The following is a 22,696-nucleotide window of genomic DNA, read 5'->3' on the forward strand; positions in this document are numbered from 1 at the left end:
TATTTAGTGAAGAAACATGAAGCATAAATCCAGCCTATAATTTAATAACTAGAAATATCTGTCACTGAACCAGTGACTGGCCTGATGTCATGAGGATACCTGCAAGATTCATGGATGTATGGTGTCCAGAGGAAAGTAGTGAACACAGATGTGATTGTCAGTCATCTCTGGGGTAAAACAATACATTTTTTTTACTGAAAGTTTATAGGTTATTAATCATTTAGTTTAATTTGTTTATTGGGTAGAAAATATGACTGACTTTTAATGTATAAATCTGAGGATATAGAAATAGTCTAAATAGTGGGCAGATCAAATTCATAAAGTGAAGGCCATGAAATCTTACTTACCCTTTGTATTTCTAGTCAAGATAAAAAATTAAAGTATGGCTTGTAATATTGTCTTTAAAGTAATTACAGTGGGTGGAAAAACATATAATGCACTATAGACCTGCATATTGATTATTGTGATCATGGTATCTCCTCTGCCAGGTAAGTATGATTATTGTGATGTGTTACTATAATTACATGTATTAGAAACACTGTGTTTAGTGCAAATGATTGGCGAGTTTAGCTTCTAGTCAAAGAACTGATAAGGTGAACTTAGAAATTCTAGTAATATTTTAAGGTTACTTTATATATCTTCTCAACTAAGATGTTTATGAACTGACTTGAAGATGATTTACATGTGTATATTTCAAGTTCCTCATTTATTTATGTACTTATTTATGTACTATATTTATGTACTATGATGATTCTTAAGAACAAAGGCTTATTTCATTTTTCTTCTAAATATTTTCAAATGCCTTGTACATCTGTAGGACCATGATTACAACAAAACAAACAAGTTCATTTGTACGTAATTTTACGAGAGGATGAATACAGATGGCATTCTAATTAGAACCATTATTTATAGAGTAACTAAATAATGTGGGTTTGCTTTTTTTGGTGAAGCAAGATGATGGACAACTGAGGACATATGTGGTCTTACAAAGACAATACTGTTATGCTCAAAGATACCATGATCTCATTCCTCATGAGAGGGGAGGAGAGGCGGGGTGAAGATGTGTGGGTAAAGATGTGTAAGCACTTCAAACCCACCTCATCCTAAATCACTGTGGGGCTACCTGGTATCAGCAGAAATGGGAACCATACCTAAGGCAGAACTGAAGACTTGATTTTGCCTTTTACAATTGTGGTTTGTTTCCTGGCCTGCAAAAGTGGTGTCTCTCCAGATTTCTTCAGCAGTGTGATTGGTTTCTTAGTACACTAGGAGCCTCTTTTCCAAACTGTTCCTAGAAGGTCTCATTATTCACATCTCCAGAGCCCCAATGGAGCCCCAAGTATGAATTTCAAGAAGACAATGGAATCACAGAATTTATTTATTTATTTTATTTTTAAGTCCTAAAATGTTAAATGAATATTGTATCTGCTCTTAAATATAATTGAAAACTGATAGTTTTAAGTTTTTTTTTTCCAAAGAAATTCAGAGGAACATCTTGTATTTACAATTATAAATTTTCTTTTATAGAAGGTGGCTGGGGAAATTCAGTTAATCAGCTGGGTTTGGACACATTGTAGGAACAGATGTATGGTGGTTACCAAAAGCCTTCCATGGTCAGCTAATGTGCAAATAGGCCAGTCATCCTTGCTTTTGTTTTTTTGAGAATACATATTGGCTTCCTAAGCTCTATATAATTCAAACAAGGGAAAGTTTGAGTATTAGTGTTCAAATAAGTTTAGTTTAGAATTAAATAATTTCCTTGGGTTTTGCTGCACATATAAATCCTATTGATTTATGAATCTGAAGTTTACACTAATTTTCTAAGCAACGGAGACTTAGCTGACTTTAATTCTGTTTATTTATTCATTGCACTGTGATATAAGCCAGAATATATAATTATATTTTAATTTCATGCTTCTGAATTGGAAATTGTATTGTGGACATAAATTAATTACAACGGGTAAATAACTTTGACCAAGACGTTAAGGGAACACCTCTAACATGCCTTAAAGCAAAGTGTCTTCTCTGGGGTGCCTGGGCATCTGTGATGGCTGAAAATGAGCTCCCAGTGAGAACGAATGAGTTAGTTCTCTTGTGCCTTTAACTAACTATGAAAGGGAAGTCCGGCAATCTGTGGAGTTCTGCACTGCAAATCAGCAGGAACTGTTCCGTCTGGGCTTGGGATGCAATGAGTCCACTGACAAAAGTTTCATAAAAAAGAGGGGCAGATGCCTTCTGCAGGATTCTCATTCCATAGATGGCTAATATGCAATTACTATACAGAAATATATGAGGAAAACTTGATTAATTTTTTTGGAAGTTTGAAAGATGACTTTAAAAAATAGTATATCTGCAACAGTCTTGCTCCCTTTCTATTTCAAACTTTTAAAAAAATCTCTCCTTTGAACCCTTAATTTAGTCTTTTTTCCTTCCAGAGGATTATAATAAGAAACTATTCTATATATTTTTATTTATTTTGTGTTCAGCTTACATTGCATGTTTTCACATATTTATCTTGAGAAGTTGGCAAGCTGAACTTTTAATTATTATTTTTATTTTTTCCTACCCAAAATTAACAACTTACTGGGAATTAGTGTTAAAAATGTTTGGTTTTGGATTGAGCTAACTTTATACATCAATGATTGCTGTATTTTAATTGTAAGGGGTCTTATTTTGTTTTGTTCATTTTTGTCCTAAGACTAGAGGAAGAATTTGACTCATCAGGTAGTTTACAGGCCAAGCAGAGAACTGGATGCCAGGCATGAAGCCAAAATGGGGCTTGAGTTGGAGAACCAGGAAAGAAGAGATTTAGATTTAGAGAATGAAAAAATAGCAGGTGGCCTGGAAGAACTCAAGAACACGTGCCAACATCTCCTCCCATATTTAGGAGAGTTGGCTTCCTTTTTAAAGATTCTAGAACATGCTGGAAATTATGGTTTTCAACTCCCTTTTACTCATAAACTCTTAAGCTGGCTTGGACTCCAATTTGTTGTTCGCTGGGATTGCTCTGCTGGTTTACTTGGGAAGTGGATTGGATAGACCCTTTCATTCTAAGCTAGCTCTGCTGAGAACTGTGGTGGCGCTGTGATTGTGGTTCAGCAGGACAGGTATCAGTGAATAATTCATTAGGTTTAGGCTTCTGTATTAATTTTTAAAAACTGATTCCTCTTCTTTTACATCTTGAGAACATGAAAAAGTTAAGTTTACATGTACATGTTTTTAAATGAACCATATGACACAAATTACCTTGAAATATAGTAGTACTAGGTTAGATGTTAGTAAATTTTGGAGGCTGTCATCAATTACCTGTACAGATTACACACTGAGTAAAGGTCATTCCTACTCACTAATTCTGCCAGATGTGCTGCCAGATGAAAGAGTTGCTTTAGAATGCAATTTTGTTAAAGGAAAGGACATCCTCTTACAAAGCCATCTCCGAGGTGGGAGCTATTTGCATTAACATATTTATTTATTAATGAATTTTTCAAAGCACAGGGAGAATGATTAAAGTTTTCCTTTTCCTTAAGAATGCATAACTTTAGCTTTATGAGTTGTTGGATGCTTCTCCATTTTTAGTTGGAATAACTTAGAGAGCCTGGATTTCTTCTCAAGAAAGGGGTCCTTGGTTGAGCTGTCAAAGGCAAGTGCTGGGGCATTTGAAGAGAAATGAAGGTCAAGACTCCAGTGCTCACCAAGGTGCCCCTGGTCAGATATCATCACTCCAATTGGTGGAATTTTATTTATAGCTTTTGTAAATTAAGGTATTTGTGCAAGTTCTTTTGGGTGAGGAAGTCATTATCCAAGAGGGAAATGTGGATAGGAAAGTAACAACAGAAGCAAAGAGTTGGCTGGAGTTAGAGGATTCAGAATGAAGGCAGATGTTCAGGTCTAGATTAGGATTGGAGGAGATGTTTGATGGTAGAGACTCAAATTGAGATCTTGCCTCGGGGAGTCTCAGAGAGTAGGGCTTGAGTGAGAAGTCCTCCCTGGTGGCCCTGAGAGAAGGGAATTAATATTTCAGCATCTGTGTGCACCTGCTCTTTTTGTAGACATCATCTCCTTTGAATAAGTGACAGCCCTCACATTGCCAGTGGAAAGAACATTTGAGAAACATTTCAAGAGTGAACTGTCCAGTACAACCATGTATCTTAAATATTAGAATTCCAGTCTCTCTTTTTGTTGTTGCATGGGATCTCCAAGTGTGAGAGTGAGGAAACTCAGGATGCTGGCAAGAGTGTAGACTCAGCCTTATTGTAGTCATATGCTCATAGTTTACAACCTCTACCACCAGCACAAAGTTATTTGCAGCTCTACATTTCTGCCTTTCAGCTCTTTCCTGTGTTCTGTTTCCACATCCCTTAGGAAACCCATGTGCCAGTTGGAACTATCAAAATTTATGAGTAATTATTATTCACTAGATCATAGTTTTATTAATTTTTTGTTTTGGTTTATTATTGCATTGTTTAAAAATCAATTGTCCTTCTACCCAGGAGATACAGTAATGATAGAAAGTAAGTAAAATCTGTGCTTATAACCTCTATCTACATGAATCATCTTACCCTTGGGGAATGGGTAAATGGCTATTTGTGAGGCTGCAAATTGAATGTGCTCAGGCACATTAAAAACAGACACTGAGTATGAAATGAGAGAATTCAAAAACAATTTTAAGAAATTTCAGGCTTGTTTTTCCTTTTCTTCCCTAAAATATTTTGTGTACTTAGAATTGGCCCAGGAGTCAGGGGAAGCAACTTCTACACTGTCTCAGTCTGAATGTGCCTCCCATTATAAGCAAGTTCATAGGAACCTAAGCATCTTTTTCAAAGTGAGAAGATGTGATAATCATCAGACAGGCTGGGTCCAAGTGGAATTAGAAGCCAACCAAAGGCAATGAGTCTCTGAGCAGAATCTTTTTCAATAGTGGTTCCAGGCCTCACGATGTGGTCAGATCCCCCAATAATTTATAGATGCTTGAGCCAAACCTAGGATTTAAATCAGAAATTTTAAGGTTGGGTGTTGGAAATTTACACTTTCATAAAAGCTCTTGAATTGACTGGAAGACATAATCAGGTTCATAAACTTTATTTCTGGTTCTTGGGCTGGAATGTGAGAAAGTCAGAAATGAGGTTGAGTTTTCCCTTTAATAGCAACACTGGTAAAGTACCTCTAGGTTTCACTTCTTATAAAATATGAATCTCCTAGATGCTTTCAGGATCTACCATGTTATAATTCAATAAATGAGGGTTCTTACTGTAAGGTCAGTGGTTATATTTCGGTTTTTGTGTCTTTGAGTTTAGAAACTCATTTTCAGAACTCACCATTAATGTAGGTGGAGTTTATGGCTGACCACTCAAAGGATTCTAAGAAGAACTTTCTTACCCAGAACATCTTCCACAACAGTTTGCTTTTACTTTTAGAAATTTCTTTATTAGAGGAATAGGTTAAGGCAGTGATTTTCAACCATTTTCATCTCATGGCATCATAAACTAATTACTAAAATTCTACAGCACACCCCCAAATACAATTTTTTTGCTGATCAGACAAAAAAATGGGTATAGTTTTGATTCATTCATACCAAATGGCTGTTGTTGTGTTGGCTGTTGTCATTTTTTAATTTGACAATCTAAGAAAATAGAGGTCAAAGCCCTTGACTAAATAGTCAGGTATTACATGTTTTAAAAATTCTTGTGGCACACTGGTTGAAAAATCACTGGGTTAAGGTGAGGCTTCTTTACTAATACATTTAAGTCCTCTTCAGTAGGGGTTAGTAAAAGCATTAGTAGGTTAATAATAATTTTGTATAAAATATTTTTGCATTTATCAGCCATTCTTTATATTCTGGCATCTATATTTAATGATGTTCACATTCACCTGTGGTTCTCCCCTTCGTTGAGATATTCAGGTGCGTGTTATTCCCAGCTGTAACTTCTTTTCTTCCTACTATGGAAGCACACAGAATGAAAATAGTGATTGTGACACTGTTATTGGAATAACCTAGAATCTGTTCAAATTCTATAAGAATAAAAGGATAGGTAATTCTCCAAATTTGATATGAAGGAAAAAGTTACTTGGGACATATCTCTTCTGATTGTGATTGTATTAATTTGCTAGGGCTGCCATAATGAAGTAGCATAAATTGGGTGGCTTAATTAATTGAGACAGAAATTTATTGTCCTAAAGTCCTGGTGGCCATGAATCTGAAATCAAGATGTTGGCATGATTGGTTCCTTATGAGGCAATAAACTGTTCCAGGTCTCTGTCCTTGGCTTGGAGGTGACCATCTTCTTCTTATGTCTCTTCACTTGTCTTTCCCCCATGCATGTCTCTCTTAGTGTCCAAATTTCCCCATTTTACAAGGACATTGGTCATATTGTAGTAGAATCCATCCTAATAACCTCACCTTAGCTTGATCACCTTAAAAGACCTTATTTCCAAATAAAGCCATGCTCTCAGATACTGATGGTAAGAACTTCAACGTGTTGTGGGAGGATAGAATTAAACCCATAGTAGTGACAACAGTGACATTTCATCATATTGTGGTATTAATAGTGATTTGTGAAGTGGGTCTTAGACCTTAGGAAATCAATGAAAATATAGACAGGTTTTTCTGATGTGAGATGGAGAGATTAAAGATGGAACAAAGAATTCCCAGAAGCATGATTTACCCAGATTGAATGGCCTTGAACTGCCCCAAAAATTAACTGGTGGAAAAGGTTGCCATGACCAGAACTACACCAAGTAGTTGCAATACAAACAGCTTTCTTCATGGATGTGAAAGACTGCTTCTGCAGGTAAACATGGAAAAGGTAAGGTTTTGAGAGCAAGATTTGGAATCCAGAGTTGCTTTGCATCTTTGTTCCTCATAGATCCTAGTAAATCAAAGAAGGTAGCATTAAGTTTTTATGATACATAACCATCTTACTGTATAATGAAAGCACTAATCCATCATAAATAAAGCTAACACTTTCTCCTAAACCTGCTAGTTTTCTATTGGTAAATATTAAGACTGTACGATTACACCATACATATATTGCACATTGACATGTATTTTGAGGTTAATACTGAAATAATTTGGGGAATGTAGAATATTTAGTAGTATTTTGGAAATAAATGTTATGCAGGAATGCAGGAATTTGCTTGTATTATCCTGAGGCAACTGTGGACATCTTTTCCCAGCTCCATTATCATGTTGGTATTAGAAACTGTCAAGGAGGAAGAATTTACACGATGGCAATTGGCAAATGCTATACATCAGGGCTTCAATTTTTTTTTATGAGAGCTGGTTATTAAACATTCACCAGAACACCACTGGAAATGAACTATTAACATATTCTGATTTGGGGAGCATTTATAAGAAAAACTTTTCTGAAGAACAAAATTAGCTGTTTCTTGGTACCATGTTTTAGAATAGTTTGTGAAGTTGAACTATTCAACCAGTTTAGGAAATAGATAAGATGAAGTTTGAACTACAATTTAATAATGCCTTCTGCCTGACCAGGTGGTGGTGCAGTGGATAGAGCATCAGATTGGGATGTGGAGGACCTAGGTTCAAAACCCCGAGGTTACCTGCTTGAGTGCGGGCTCACCAGCTTCAGTGCAGGGTCGCTGGCTTGAGCATGGGATCATAAACATGACCCCATGGTCACTGGCTTGAGCCCAAAGGTCACTGGCTTGAAGCCCAAGGTCACCGGCTTGAGCCTAAGGTTGCTAGCTTGAGCAAAGGGTCACTTGCTCTGCTATAGCCCCCCAGCCCCTAGTCAAGGCACATATGAGAAAGCAATCAATGAACAACTAAGGAGCTGCAAAAAAGAATTGATGCTTCTCATCTCTTTTCATTCCTGTCTATCTGTCCCTATCTGTTTCTCTCTGTCTCTCTCTCTGTCTCTCTCTCTCTCTCTCTCTCTTTCACACACACACACACACACACACACACACACACACACACACACACACACAATGTCTTCTAAAGCTACCAAGCAAAGTGCTGAGATAATTTTGGTATATGAAATATATTCATTAAGAAAAATTGAAATCCAAACTCCCCACTTCCCTGACAGCAATATGATGTAGTTACTAGGAGTGTTAGAAGGATTGGCATTTTCATGGAAAACCCTGGAAGTCAGAGAGTGCCAAAATGTCATTAGTTAAGTTTTAAATTTAAAAGAAAATAAAAAGACTAAGTAAGCATTTGTTAATTTAACCTGTATACTTTGTGAGTAGTTGCATAACATAGTGGGCTCAGGAACACAGAACCCAGAACTGTCTGATATGCAGTGTCTTCTCCCACCTGCAGTTACTAGTGAGGGACCAAAAACTGCACTGAAATGTCACCTTTCTGAATGAGCAAGACTGCGGTGCAGTGCTCCTCTAACTTCAGTGTGTTTATAAGTCACCTGGAGAATCTAGTCGAAATGTAGATTCTCATTCAACAACTCTGTGATGGGCCTCTGTTACGGTCCCTGGAGCATGGGGTTTTAAGGAGCTAGGAATCCTTCAGAGGACAGGAACCGGGAGACACCCCCTCATTCACCTTGTACTCTGTAGCTACAGCAACAAATGATTTGAAAGTTTTTCTACTTTCATTCTACAGTTCCTTTGCATTTAAATTATTTAATGGTTGAGGGTAACAGCATCCTCCCTTAGAAATTCCTCTGACGTCACTGCTTCTTAACATGTAAAGCCTGTTTTATATTTCCTCCTTCCTAAGGTTTGAGACTTCATCATGGGATCTCTGTAATTTTACACAGCTTCCAGTAGAGGTCATTACAGAAATATCTTTTCTCTCTTTTCCTAAGAGATAGTTCAGTGGCTGAGACGCTTTGCATTCTGTGGGGGAGTTGGGGAGAAGTCTGCCTAAGGGACCAGTTATCCCTAAGACCACTGGTTTGCGCATAGCAGCACCCACATTCAAAAGTGGGAGCCATTCCACATCCTCTGGTCAGTTCATCTGGTTAGATGTTTCTGATGACCTGGAACAAGTGAAGGAAATGACTGAAGCATGGTCTAAGTACTACAGAGATGAAGTGCAGTATATTATTTTGCTGGGGCTGCCATAATAAAGTACCACAGAATTGGTGACTTAAAAAAACAAAATTTATTTTCTTACTGACCTGGAGGCTGGAAGTCTGATAGAAAGACATTGGTAGGAGTGGTTCCTTCTGGGGGAAGGATTTGTTCCTGGTCTCTCTCTTTGGCTTCTGGCTGGCTGTCTTCTCTGTCTTCACGTTGTTTTCCCTCTGTATGTGTCTGTGATCAAATTTCCTCCTCCTAGGACACTAGTCCTATTGGATTAGGGCCACACTAATGAACTCATTTCAATTTAGTTACCTCTTTAAAGTCTTTATCTCCAAATATAATTATGCTTGAAGGCACTGGGGTTAGAATTCCTTTCTTTCTTTCTTTCTTTCTTTCTTTCTTTCTTTCTTTCTTTCTTTCTTTCTTTCTTTCTTTTCTTTTCTTCTTTCTTTCCTTCTTTTCTTTTTTTCTTTCTTTCTTTTAATTTATACAGTTAATTTTAACAGGGTGACATTGATTAATTAGGGTACATAGATTCAGAGAAAACATCTCCAGGTCATTTGGACAATTGATTATGTTGCATACCCATCACCCAAAGTCAGATTGTCTTCCATCAACTTCTATTTGGTTTTCTTTGTGGAAGTTAGAATTTCAACACAAGAATTTTTGAGAAACACGACTCAGTCCATAGTAGGCAGTAATAAACAAACTGTCTTAATAGGCCCATACTTCTTTGATGAATATAGCTATAATTATCTGGAAAATTCAAATCAAAACTATCATTTCCCTTCATGAACTGAATATGTCTGAAAAAGTTGAGTTAAAAATACAGACCAGTTCTGCTTGTCTTAAGAAATTGTTCCTTAAGTGCTCTGTATGAAGGGGAGGAGAACTCCGAAGTAGGAGGCAAGATGCAAAACTTCTGGTTACAATATTCATACTAAGGGAATTTTTCTCTAAATTACCTCCCATCACTCTTTCTTTAATCGTAATTTATTTTTTCTTTAAGGTCTGCTGAGTTGCCTTCTTTTTGAAGTCTTTTCCAGATGAACTGAAAGTCTCTGTCCTCTGAATTAATTAATTCATTCCAAAAGCATACTCCAAAGCCCCTACTATATTTGTAATACCCTGAGAATACAAATTTGAACGTGCCAATCCTGTCTCCCTGGTGATTTGTTACAACAGAGTACAAATGTCTATAAGACGTGTGTGTCCAAGTGCTGGTACAGAACAGCCTGGGGAGCTATGAAGGAATCTGGTGATTTTTATATATGATTTATTTGGTTTTTATTTGTAAAGCTTAGCAACACTCTCCTTACTCACCCATGAATTGTGATCTTTGTATTTCTCAGAAGGCAGTGCTCTTTTTTTTTCTTCATTTTTCCGAAGCTGGAAAGCGGGGAGCAGTCAGCCCACCAGGGGGCGATGTTCTTCCCCTCCGGGGCGTCACTCTGCCGCATCCAAAGCCATTCTAGCACCTGAGGCAGAGGCCACAGAGCCATCCCCAGCGCCTGGGCCATCTTTGCTCCAATGGAGCCTCGGCTGCGGGAGGGGAAGAGAGAGACAGAGAGGAAGGAAAGGGGGAGAGGTGGAGAAGCAGATGGGCGCTTCTCCTGTGTGCCCTGACCAGGAATCAAACCCAGACTCCTGCACGCCAGGCTGACGCTCTACCGCTGAGCCAACCAGCCAAGGCCTAGAAGGCAGTGCTCTTTGAATGCTTTTCTTTTTTTTCTCTCTTATTTTTAATTGTTATTAATTTTAATGTGGTGACATTGATAAATCAGGGTACATATGTTCAGTGACAACATCTCCAGGTTATTTTGATATTTGATTATGTTGCATACCCATCACCCAAAGTCAAATTGTCTTCCATTACCTTCTATCTGGTTTTCTTAGTGCCCCCACTCTTTTCCCGCCCCCCCCCCATAACCACCATCCTCTTGTCCATATCCCTGAGTCTCATTCTTATGTCCCTCCTATGTATGGAATCATATAGTTCTTAGTTTTTTTCTGATTTACTTATTTCACTCAGTATAATGTTACCAAGGTCCATGGATGTTGTTGTAAATGATCCGATGTCATCATTTCTTATGGCTGAGTAGTATTCCATAGTATATATGTACCAAAGCTTTTTAATCCACTCGTCCACTGATGGGCACTTGGCTGTTTCCAGATCTTCGCTATTGTGAACAATGCTGCAAAAAACATGGGTGTGCATTTCTCCTTTTGAAACAGTGCTATGGTGTTGTTGGGGTATATTCCTAAAAGTGGGATAGCTAGGTCAAAAGGCAGTTTGATTTTTAATTTTTTGAGGAATCTCCATACTGTTTTCCACAGTGGCTGCACCAGTCTGCATTTCCACTAGCAGTGCAGGAGGGTTCCCTTTTCTCCACATCCTCGCCAGCACTTATTCTGTGTTGTTTTGTTGATGAGCGCCATTCTGACTGGTGTGAGGTGATATCTCATTGTGGTTTTAATTTGCATTTCTCTAATGATTAGTGATGTTGAACATTTTTTCATATGTCTATTGGCCATCTGTATGTCCTCTTTGGAGAAGTGTCTATTCATTTCTTTTGCCCATTTTTGATTGGATTGTTTGTCTTTCTGGTGTTGAGATTTACAAGTTTTTTTATAAATTTTGGTTATTAACCCCTTATCAGACAAATTGTCGAATATGTCCTCCCATTGTGTAGTTTGTCTTTTTATTCTGTTCTTATTGTCTTTCACTGTGCAGAAGCTTTTTAGTTTAATATAGTCCCATTTGTTTATCCTGTCTTTTATTTCACTTGCCCATGGAGATAAATCAGTAAATATATTGCTGCGAGAGATATTGGAGAGCTTACTGCGTATGTTTTCTTCTAAGATGTTATGATTTCACGGCTTACATTTAAGTCGTTTATCCATTTTGAGTTTATTTTTGTGAATGGTCTAAGTTGGTGGTCTAGTTTCATTTTTTTGCAGGTAGCTGTCCAATTTTCCCAACACCATTTGTTAAAGAGGCTGTCTTTACTCCATTTTATGGTCTTACCTCCTTTGTCAAATATCAGCTGACCATAAAGGTGTGGGTTTATTGTTGGGTTCTCTGTTCTGTTCCATTGATCTATATGCCTGTTCTTCTGCCAGTACCAGGCTGTTTTGAAACAATGTCCTTGTAGTATAACTTGATATCTGAAAGTGTAATACCTCCCGCTTTATTCTTCCTTTTCAAGATTGCTGAGGCTATTCATGTTCTTTTTTGGTTCCATATAAATTTTTGGAATATGTGTTCAGTATCTTTGAAGTATGTCATTGGCATTTTAATTGGTATTGCATTGAATTTATAAATTGCTTTGGGTAATATAGACATTTTAATGATGTTTATTCTTTCTAACCATGAGCACGGTATATGCTTCCACTTGTTTGTATCTTCCTTGATTTCTTTTATCAATGCTTTATAATTTTCTGAGTACAAGTCTTTAATCTCCTTGTTTAAATTTACTTCTAGGTACTATATATTTTTGGTAGCAATAGTGAAGGGGATTGTTTCCTTAATTTCTCTTTCTGACAGTTCATTGTTGGTGTATAAAAATGCCTCTGATTTCTGAATATTAATTTTATATCCTGCCACCTTGCTGAATTCATTTATCAGGTCCAATAGTTTTTTGACTGAGACTTTAGGGTTTTTTATTTACAATATCATATCATCTGCAAATAATGATAGTTTTACTTCTTTTCCAATTTAGATGCCTTTATTTTTTATTCTTGTCTTATTGTTGTGGCTAGGACTTCCAGAACTATTTTGAATAAGAGTGGTGAAAGGAGGCACCCCTTCCTTGTTCCTGATTTTAAGGGGATCGCTTTTAATTTTTGCCCATTAAGTATGATATTGGCTATGGGTTTGTCATAGGTGACCTTTATCATGTTGAGGTATGTTTCCTGTATTCCCACTTTTCTGAGAGTTTTGATCATGAATGGGTGTTGTATTTTATCAAATGCTTTTTCTGCATCTTTTGAAATTATCATGTGGTTTTTCTCCTTCCTTTTGTTTATGTGATGAATCACATTGATTGTGTTACGAATATTGTACCAGCCTTGCCTCCCAAGAATAAATCCCACTTGATCAATATTTTCATATATTGCTGGATCCATTTTGGTAATATTTTGTTGAGGATTTTAGCATCTATATTCATCAGGGTTATTGGCCTATAATTTTCTTTCTTTGTGTTGTCTTTGCCTGGTTTTGGAATCAGAATTATGCTCGCTTCATAAAAGGAACTTGGAAATCTTCCTTCCTCTTGAATTTTTTGAAATAGCTTGAGAAGGATAGGAGTTAGTTCTTCTTTGAATATTTGGTAGAATTCACTTGTGCAGCCATCAGGCCCAGGACTTTTCTTTGTTGGGAGTTCTTTGATAACTGTTTCTATCTCATTTGTTGTAATTGGTCTGTTTAGGTTTTCTGATTCTTCCAGATTGATTTTTGGAAGATTATATGTTTCAAGGAATTTGTCCATTTCATCTAGATTGTCTAATTTTTTGGCGTACAGTTCTTCATAGTATTTTCTTACAATATTTTGTATTTCTGTTGTGTCAGTTGTTATTTCTCCACTCTCATTTTGAATTTTATTTATTTGAGTCCTCTCTGTTTTTTTCTTGGTGAGTCTGGTTAAAGGTTCATTGATCTTGTTTATCTTTTTACAGAACCAGCTTCTGGTTTTATTGATCCTCTGTATGGTTTCTTTAGCCTCTATGTCATTTATTTCTGCTCTGATCTTTATTATTTCCTTCCTTCTACTACATTTGGACTTTCCTTGCTGTTCTTTTTCTAGTTCTCTTAGATGCAGGGTCAAGTTGTTTATTTGAGCTTTTTCTAGCTTCTTAAGGTCTGCGTGTAATGCTATGAACATCCATCTCACAACTGCTTTTGCTGCATCCATAAATTTTGAGTTGATATATGCTTATTATCATTTGTTTCTAGGAATATTTTATTTCTTCTTTGATCTCATTGTTAACCCATTCATTATTTAATAACATCCTATTTAGTTTCCAAGTGTTTGAATATTTTTCAGCTTTTCTGTTGTGATTGATTTCTAGTTTCATTTCATTGTGATCAGAGAAAGTGTTCGATATGATTTCAATCTTCTTAAATTTTTTTGAGACTGATTTTGTGCCCTAACATGTGGTCTCTCCTAGAGAATGTAGCATAAGCACTTGAAGAGTATGTATATTCTGCTGCTTTAGGGTAAAAGGTTCTGAAGATATCTATTAAATCCAGTTGATCTAGTGTGTCCTATAAGTCTGCTATTTCTTTGTTAATTTTCTTTCTTGAGGATCTATCTAGTGATGTTAGTGGGGTATTGAAATCCCCTACTATTATAGTATTTCTGTTGATTTCGCCCTTTATATCCATCAAAGTCTGCTTTATATATTTAGGTGCTTCTATATTAGGTGTATAGATATTTACAATGGTTATAACTTCATGTTGGATTGCTCCCTTTATCATTATGTAGTGACTCTCCTTATCTCTTACTATAGCCTTTGTTTTAAAGTTCATTTTGTCTGATATAAGTATTACTACCACAACCCTTTTTTATTTTCATATGCATAAAATATTTTTTTCCATTCTTTTACCTTCAGTCTATGTGCATCTTTTGTTTTAAGGTGTGTCTCTTGTGGACAGCATATGTATGAGTCCTGTTTTCTTATCCATGCAGCAACCCTATGTCTTTTGATTGGATCATTAAATCCATTTACATTTAAGGTTATTATTGATATGTAGTTGTTTACTGTCATTTTATTCTTTAAAGTTGTACTCCTCTTTTGCTATATTCTTTTTTGCCCTTTGATCTGTTTACAACAGATTCTTTAGTATTTCTTGCAGCATTGATTTTGTTGAGTAAATTCTTTGAGTTTTTTTTGTTTGTTTGTTTGGGATGCTTTTTATTTCTCCTTCAATTTTAAATGATAGCCTTGCTGGATTAAGTAGTCTTGGTTGTAGGTTCTTGTTCTGCCTTACTTTAAATATTTCTTGCCATTCCCTTCTGGCCTCAAGTGTTTCTGTTGAGAAGTCAGATGTCATCCTTATGGGGGCTCCTTGTAGGTGATAACTTTTTTTCTCTAGCAGCTTTTAATATTTTCTCTTTATCACTTAGTTTCGATATTTTAATTACAATATGTCTTGGTGTAGATTTCTTTGTTGTTGTTGTTTTTTAATGGAGTTCTCTGTGCTTCTTGCACTTGTGAGAGGTTTTCCTGCTTTAATTCTGGAAGTTTTCAGCTATGTTATGATTCAACAAAGTCTCTATCCCTTGTTCTTTCTCTTCTTTTTCAGGAACCCTTATGATACAGGTGTTATTTCTCTTTATGTTGTCACAGAGCTCTCTTAGAGTTCCTCAGACTTTCTGAGTCTCTTTTCTTTTTTCTGCTCTGCTTCCGTGCATTCATTTATCATGTCCTCTAACTTGATGATTCAATCCTCAGCTTTATCTGTCCTGCTTTTAATTCCTTCCATTGTGGTCTTTATTTCTAATATCGTGTTTGTCATTTCTGACCAATTCTTTTTTATTATTTCAGTGTCTTTTTTTAAATTTGCTGTCTTTATTTCGGTGTTTGTAATGAAATTTTTGTTTTTATATGATCTTTGAGCATCCTAACAATTGTTATTTTAAACTCTGCATCTAGTAATTTGGTTATATCTGACTCATTTAGTTTTTTTTTCTGGGAATTTCTCTTAATTCGTTTGTGTTGCATTTCTCTGCCTTCCCTTTTTATCTGTGTATAAGAAGGTTTTGGCCACTGGAATCCAATGGGTGTGGTCTCTGTTTTTCCTAGGTATGATCTGTCTGCAGGCCTGCCACCCCCTCTGCCTCTGCTTCCTAGGGCATTCAGGTATGGGCTTTGCCGGTGCCAGCCCACTGGGGCAGTCGCTGCAGTTCCCACCTCTCCTCCACCAGAGGGGCAGTGATCACACGCCTTGATCTACAAGTCTCGGCCTCAGGCTTCGCCCCACCCCCATGTGTGGGGTTATGTGCCGTGCCCTGGCTGAAAGTCTCAGCTCTGCAGAAAGGGGTGAGCACCTTTGCTCAGCTGTGGGGCTCCACCTGTTTCCAGGCTTTCGCCCTACCTCCATGGGAGGAGCCCCCTAGGTTGAACTGCAAGCCTCAGCTCTGCGAGCCGGGCGGGGCTTGTACCCGCACTCAGTTGCAGGAGTCATCTGTTCTGGGCTTTCACCCCAATCCTGTGGGAGGAGCCAGTTCATGTGTCAGGCAGCAAGACTCGTGCAGAAAGGGGTGAGCACCTTTGCTCAGCAGCGGGTCTCTGCCCTTTTCGGGGTTCCCATTCTTCCTCCCCCAGGGCGGGATTGCAAGCAAGCCTGCAGCTGGGCCTGGCCACTTTCATGCATGCCCTCTGCCTCCACCAGGCAAGACTGACCTCATGCCCAGGCCTCAGTCATGGCCAGCCAGCTTCTGCCCTTGCCAGTGGAATTGCACTTCCGTGTTCCACCGCTGCTGGTCCTCCAGCAAGCCCTCAGCCGTGTGGGTGGGGATGCTGCAGCTCAGACCCTAACACTCACTACTATAGTCTTGAAAGCTCCCTCCTTCAAAGCAACTTTGCTCTGAGTGCCACGGGAGAGCTTGTTTGGCTGGTGTCCTGCTTCCCTTTGCTGGTATTGCTGTTTCTAGGGGAAATATTCACTTCAGATTTGGGGAGTGACTCAGCCCAGGGGTTAGGGTGGCTGTCCCTCAAATTGTTTCCCCCTGTGCCTCCTAGATTACACTCGCTTCCCGCTGCTCTAGTCCTCTCCTCTCTCCCCTTGTTCCCCAGATCCCTGGGTGGGTGGTTGTGAGAGAGTTTTTCTGCGCGGTCCCTTTAAGGAGAATCCTGGGTCTGAGAAATCTGTCTCTTTCTCACAAACAGTATCCTGACTTGTTTCACAGCTAAATACTGTCTGTAAACCTCTTCTTGGATCTGAGACTGCAGTCTGGGACTTTGTTCCAGGAGATCAGGACCCTCCCCTCTCTGCTAAACTCACTTCCCACCACGCCAGTCTCTCTGGGCTACTGTTCGCTTCAGGGAGCTGGGCAGCCCTCTCCACATTTCCGCTTTTCCTACCAGTCTCGGTGTGGCTTCTTCAGTGTTCTTGGTTGAAGAGTCCTCTTAGTTTAGTCCAAATTTGTTTTTTCCAGATGATGGTTCTTAAAATTAAGTTGTAATCCACTTTGGTTCTGGGAGGTGGAAGTTGGTATGTCCGCCTATTCCATCACCACCTTGCTGCCTTAAAGGAAACCCAAACACTTCAACTCAGGAGCTCGCTCACAGCGGGGACCAGTCGCGCTTCAGCGCCAGCCCCAACTCCAGCAGCCCCGGCAGCCGTGCCCTCCTCCTCCCTCCGATAGGTTTCAAATTCTGGATTGTTCTTATCATGAGGTTATAAGTCAAGATTTTGGCAGGGCTGCACTCATCTGAAGGCTTGACTGGGGCTAGCGGCTCTGTTTCTGGGGTTCCCTTGAATGCTTTTCAAAGAATGAATAAAATCAATTGTTATATAGTTCTTTTGCTCAGGAATGAATGTTAAGGCACTTTTCTTTAAGGTGGGGTTACCTACATGATCTGCCCATCCTGGGCACTGGCCACAGTCCAACAGGATATACTGTAATTAAAATTCTCCTCCTGGGGTGGGAGGCTGGGGCTTCATGAGAACAACAGAAAATTCATTGCAAATGTCTTAACATAAGTTATAGACTTAGAACTTTAGAGAATTTAGTTACATTGTAGATGTAACAACTAAAATATTATAGATTTGGGTTTTGAGATCAGCACTTAACTTCTCTTTTTCTTTTTTTTTTTTTTTTTTTTTTTTTTTTTTTCATTTTTTCTGAAGCTGGAAACAGGGAGAGACAGTCAGACAGACTTCCGCATGCGCCCGACCGGGATCCACCCGGCACGCCCACCATGGGGCGACGCTCTGCCCACCAGGGGGCGATGCTCTGCCCATCCTGGGCGTCGCCATGTTGCGACCAGAGCCACTCTAGCGCCTGGGGCAGAGGCCACAGAGCCATCCCCAGTGCCCGGGCCATCTTTGCTCCAATGGAGCCTTGGCTGCGGGAGGGGAAGAGAGAGACAGAGAGGAAAGCGCGGCAGAGGGGTGGAGAAGCAAATGGGCGCTTCTCCTGTGTGCCCTGGCCGGAATCGAACCCAGGTCCTCCGCACGCTAGGCCGACGCTCTACCGCTGAGCCAACCGGCCAGGGCAACTTCTCTTTTTCTAAGTGAAAAATTTACTTCTGGCAAAGAGCATTGTCTCTGTCTTGATGTCCTTCAGGGTTTTAGGTTTATTATCTTAATTTTCTTGCAAGTACTGTGTTCTACCCTGTTCTATCCCATCCTTTTGGTATTAAGATGGCTACTTCCTCACAGTGAAGCTTTTTAAAATTATCATGAGGATTCTATATTTGCCTTGAGGCTCTTTTAAATGCAGAGACTTTGAATTGCCAAAAGGAGCCTTTGAAAAGTTAATTTCTTATTTATTTCCTTTTTCTTATGATGGGTTCTTGTATTATATTTTGTTTTGAGTATTCTTATGGCTAATTTTTTTTTCATTCAGGTTGCTTTGAAAATAAGGAGCCTGTCTATTTTATTCAAAATGTAATATAGCCCTCATAGCCAGGAACCATGAATAGCATATCATCCTTTCTGGTTTCAGCCAATAGCGGAAATTACTACTTAACCAAATATTGAAGTGGCTAAACATAATTTATGAGGTCAATCAATTTTCTCTGTTGTTAGAGACCTGGCTTTTAATAATAGTTACCCCATCTTGGAGGGAGACTAAAGAAAAGATAAAAAATTTAAGTGGATTTCTCTAGTAGTCCTCTACTGTTGGCTTTGTAGACTAGTTGACACTTTTCTTCCTCTTATTAGTCACTCCAACTGACGCAAATGGGCTTGGTCTTTCACTTCAATTTTTCTTGATTCCTTTTCATGTGAAGATCCTTGGCCCTGAGGTTAACAGGATGGAGTGAATGCCAGGGCTAGGAGATTAGAACGAGAGCAGCTGGGAAAGCCCCATCTCTAGAGCATCAAATTCTGACACTGAGGCGCTCAAATAGCAATCACTCAATATCTTGTGAGATATTTAGCATTCTGTTCACAGACTTTTCTGCAAGCTCCTCAAATCTAAGGAATTAGTTGTAGAAACCTGGATGTGCTACGTTAGTCATCTGAACAAGGACATCATCCCAGTGGGTTCTCTTTCGGCATGGTCTTTCTTGGGCTCATTATGTCCCAGAAGTATTATTATTTATTTGTTTATTTATTTTGGCAGAGGTTAAAGGTTTGGATCAAAATGGGGACACTATGTAGGAGTTAATCATGAGGCTTATTTGTCAGTTTATCACAAAAATGCATCTCTCTTTTTTTTAGAGAATGAATTCTCTGTTTTCTCTGATCTACTTTACAAGGGATGACAGTATATATTAACAGAGGGCAAGAATAAATTATTGGGTTTAAGTGGTAATGATCATCTAATAATAAGATGTGATAGGATTATATTAGAATTGCAGAACTGGGCTATTTATCAAGTGGCACGCTATCAAATTACAAGCTTCTGAGGACATAGGGATGATTATAATCTTCTAGAAATGCAAAATATTAAACTCTTTCTGAAAGTCTGCTCTATTATTTTGCTACAGATTATGGCCAAATAAAGCTAAGTTTGAAGATGTTTGGTATGTGAAAAATAAAATAATATGAGATCTGATCTAACACTTTCTGGTAATTTTTAAAAGAGTTCAATATTTTTGGTATTGGTATTATATGTAAAAATGTTAAGGCCTGGTTGGTAAGATAGAAATCAACATGCTTTAAAAAATGTTTAATTCAGTGTTATAAAATGATTACCAGCATCACTTACAATACATTCTCTAATAGCTTATTACAACACAAGTTATAAAATATTTTAGTTAAAAAGCATTATATTCAGTCTGCAATGACTTTAAAGAAAGGGCAGTGTGACCAGTAAGCTGAACAGAGAAACTCAAAAGTAGGAATTCAAATTTTGCCTGCTTCCCCCTTTTATTTTGTGACAGAAAGAGAGAAACAGCTAGAGCAGGGGTGTCAAACTCGCGGCCCGCGGGCCACATGCGGCCCGCCGAATAATTTTGTGTGGTCCGCAGACTAATCCACGAAGTTCAAAATATTTTGGATAAAATTAAGTAAGCCTAGGGGCCTACTTGTATTTTTCATTTCTCTAGCATCCTAGCTAGATATTAGCTTAGTTAATGGCAGTTGTGATGCGAACTACAGTTTCTGGTCGTTTTGTGACACTGAGTAAACTGCATGTACGATTGTGCTTGTTGTACTGATTTTTTTTTTGTTTTCAACTGCAGTGAGAAAAGTGTTGCATAACAGTTGCCTTTTGTAGACCTAGTGCAGCCCGCTGAACGGCTGTGATCTTGCTCTGCGGCCCACATGCTGAGTTGAGTTTGAGACCCCTGAGCTAGAGGGACAGATAGGAAGGGAGAGAGATAAGAAGCATCAATTTTTTGTTGCGGCACCGTAGTTGTTCATTAATTGCTTTCTCATATGTCCCTTGATGGAGTGTGGGGAGGGAGGGTGGTGAGCTACACCAGAGCAAGTGACCCCTTGCTCAAGCCAGCGACCATGGTGTCATGCTCTGATCTCAAGCTCAAGCCAGTAACCTTGCACTCAAGCTGGTGAGCTCACACTCAAGACAGGTGAGGCCCCGCTCAAGCCAGTGACCTCAGGATTTTGAACCTGGATCCTCTGCGTCTCCGTCCAATGCTGTATCCACTCTGCTACCACCTGGTCAGGCTTTTTTTTTTTTTTTTTTAAGTAAGACACAAGGAGGCAGACAGACTCCCATATGCACCCCAATTGGGATCCACCTGGCAATTCCCCTACTGGGGGATGCTCTGCCTATTTGGGGCTGCTGCTCCATTGCTTAGCAACTGAGCTATTTTAGGGCCTGAGGTGAGGCCATGGAGCCATCCTCAGAGCCTGGGACCAACTTGCTCAAACCAAGTCATCACTGTGGGAAAGGTAGTGGGGGTGGGGGTGGGGTGGAGAAGCAGATAGGCACTTCTCCTGTGTGCCCTGACTGGGAATTGAACCTGGGACTTCCGCACGCCAGGCCAATGCTCTACTGCTGAGCCAACTAGCCAGGGCCTTGCCTCGACCCTTAAACTGACTACTTTTAGAACTTTCTTTACAAAAGTAAATAAATCAGTTCTTTGATATCAACTAACTTATTTTCATGTTCTTTGAGGCCCTGTTCAACGACTTTGATCTTGTTATTCATCCTCTCCAACCATGTTCAGCTTCTTGTTTTGAATATTTTCAATTTTTCTTTCCTGGCTTCTTCATCAAAGCATCTAATTTCATTTTCTATGCAGTTTTTCATCTCCCTTTCTCAAGAACTACTTGAAGAATATTCTATATTAACTAGTTTAATTTATTTGTAATTTTTCAACTCATTGCATCTTGGCATTGATATCTACCATTTTACCAAAAGCCATTCCTAATATCTGGAATAGATAGTACAATAATTATTTTCCCATCATTGTTTTTTTAAAAATATGTATTTGATGCAATTAATCCCCTCTCTTTCCTGAAACTGTCTCAGCTTCTGCTTTATAACACTCTTGTTATTAGAGATAGGCTTTTGGCTCTCTTTAGATTGTAGGTTAAATAACACTTTCTCAGCTTTAGATATAATTCTGGGACCGAAGGAGAAATTTCCACCCAAAATCTAGTTACCCAGTACTTAATTCTGGTAAATCTACAATCATCATGCTACTAGAACAGTTCACCAAACTTACCAAGTCCAATGTCTTAAATCACACAGGTACTTTGAATGCTTATGCAAATCTAATTGGTATATGACCTTTACGCACTATGGATAATCAAGTGACATTTTTTGGTTCCCTCTTTTAGACATAACATATATTATTCAGATTAAAGACAATCTGATGCATGTGTTTTGGATGTTAGCCTTGAAAATAAAGTATTGTCTCAGACTTGTTATTGGAGTAGAATGTTACCGCAAATAGTGACAACATCTGTATCTATAAAAACTGGGCCTGACCTGTGGTGGCGCAGTGGATAAAGCGTCGACCTGGAAACGCTGAGGTTGCCGGTTCAAAACCCTGGGCTTGCCTGGTCAAGGCACATATGGGAGTTGATGCTTCCAGCTCCTCCCCCCCTTCTCTCTCTCTGTCTCTCCTCTCTGTCTCTCCCTCTCCTTTCTAAAATGAATTTAAAAAAACCCAAAAACAAACAAACAAACAAACAAAAAAAAAACAAAACAAAACTGAGGGATTGGTAGACTCCAACAGATTCTCACTAGAGACTCCAGCCAAGCCCTATATTGGTTCCTCAGGATGGTCAAAGGATATAATTTACATAATAATTTCCTCCTCTTTTATAAAAGTGGAATTGCGATAATTATTAAACGTAGAAAGACTGCAGTATCATATTTCATTGTACTGAGAGGGGAGAATAAGCATTGGCTTTTACCGTGAGAACCTACCTTCAACAGTTTGAACCCTGGAAGGTCAGTGTGAGGCTACATAGTGCTAACTTTACTTACCTTTTATCTCTACAAAATCATTCAGAGAAAAGACACTGATGCTGCCCTGGGAATAAGGAATAAGAAGTTAAGCAGATCCCATATAGGGTATGGAAGCCAGG

Source organism: Saccopteryx leptura, chromosome 1 (assembly GCF_036850995.1).
Source record: "Saccopteryx leptura isolate mSacLep1 chromosome 1, mSacLep1_pri_phased_curated, whole genome shotgun sequence".
NCBI lineage: Eukaryota > Metazoa > Chordata > Mammalia > Chiroptera > Emballonuridae > Saccopteryx > Saccopteryx leptura.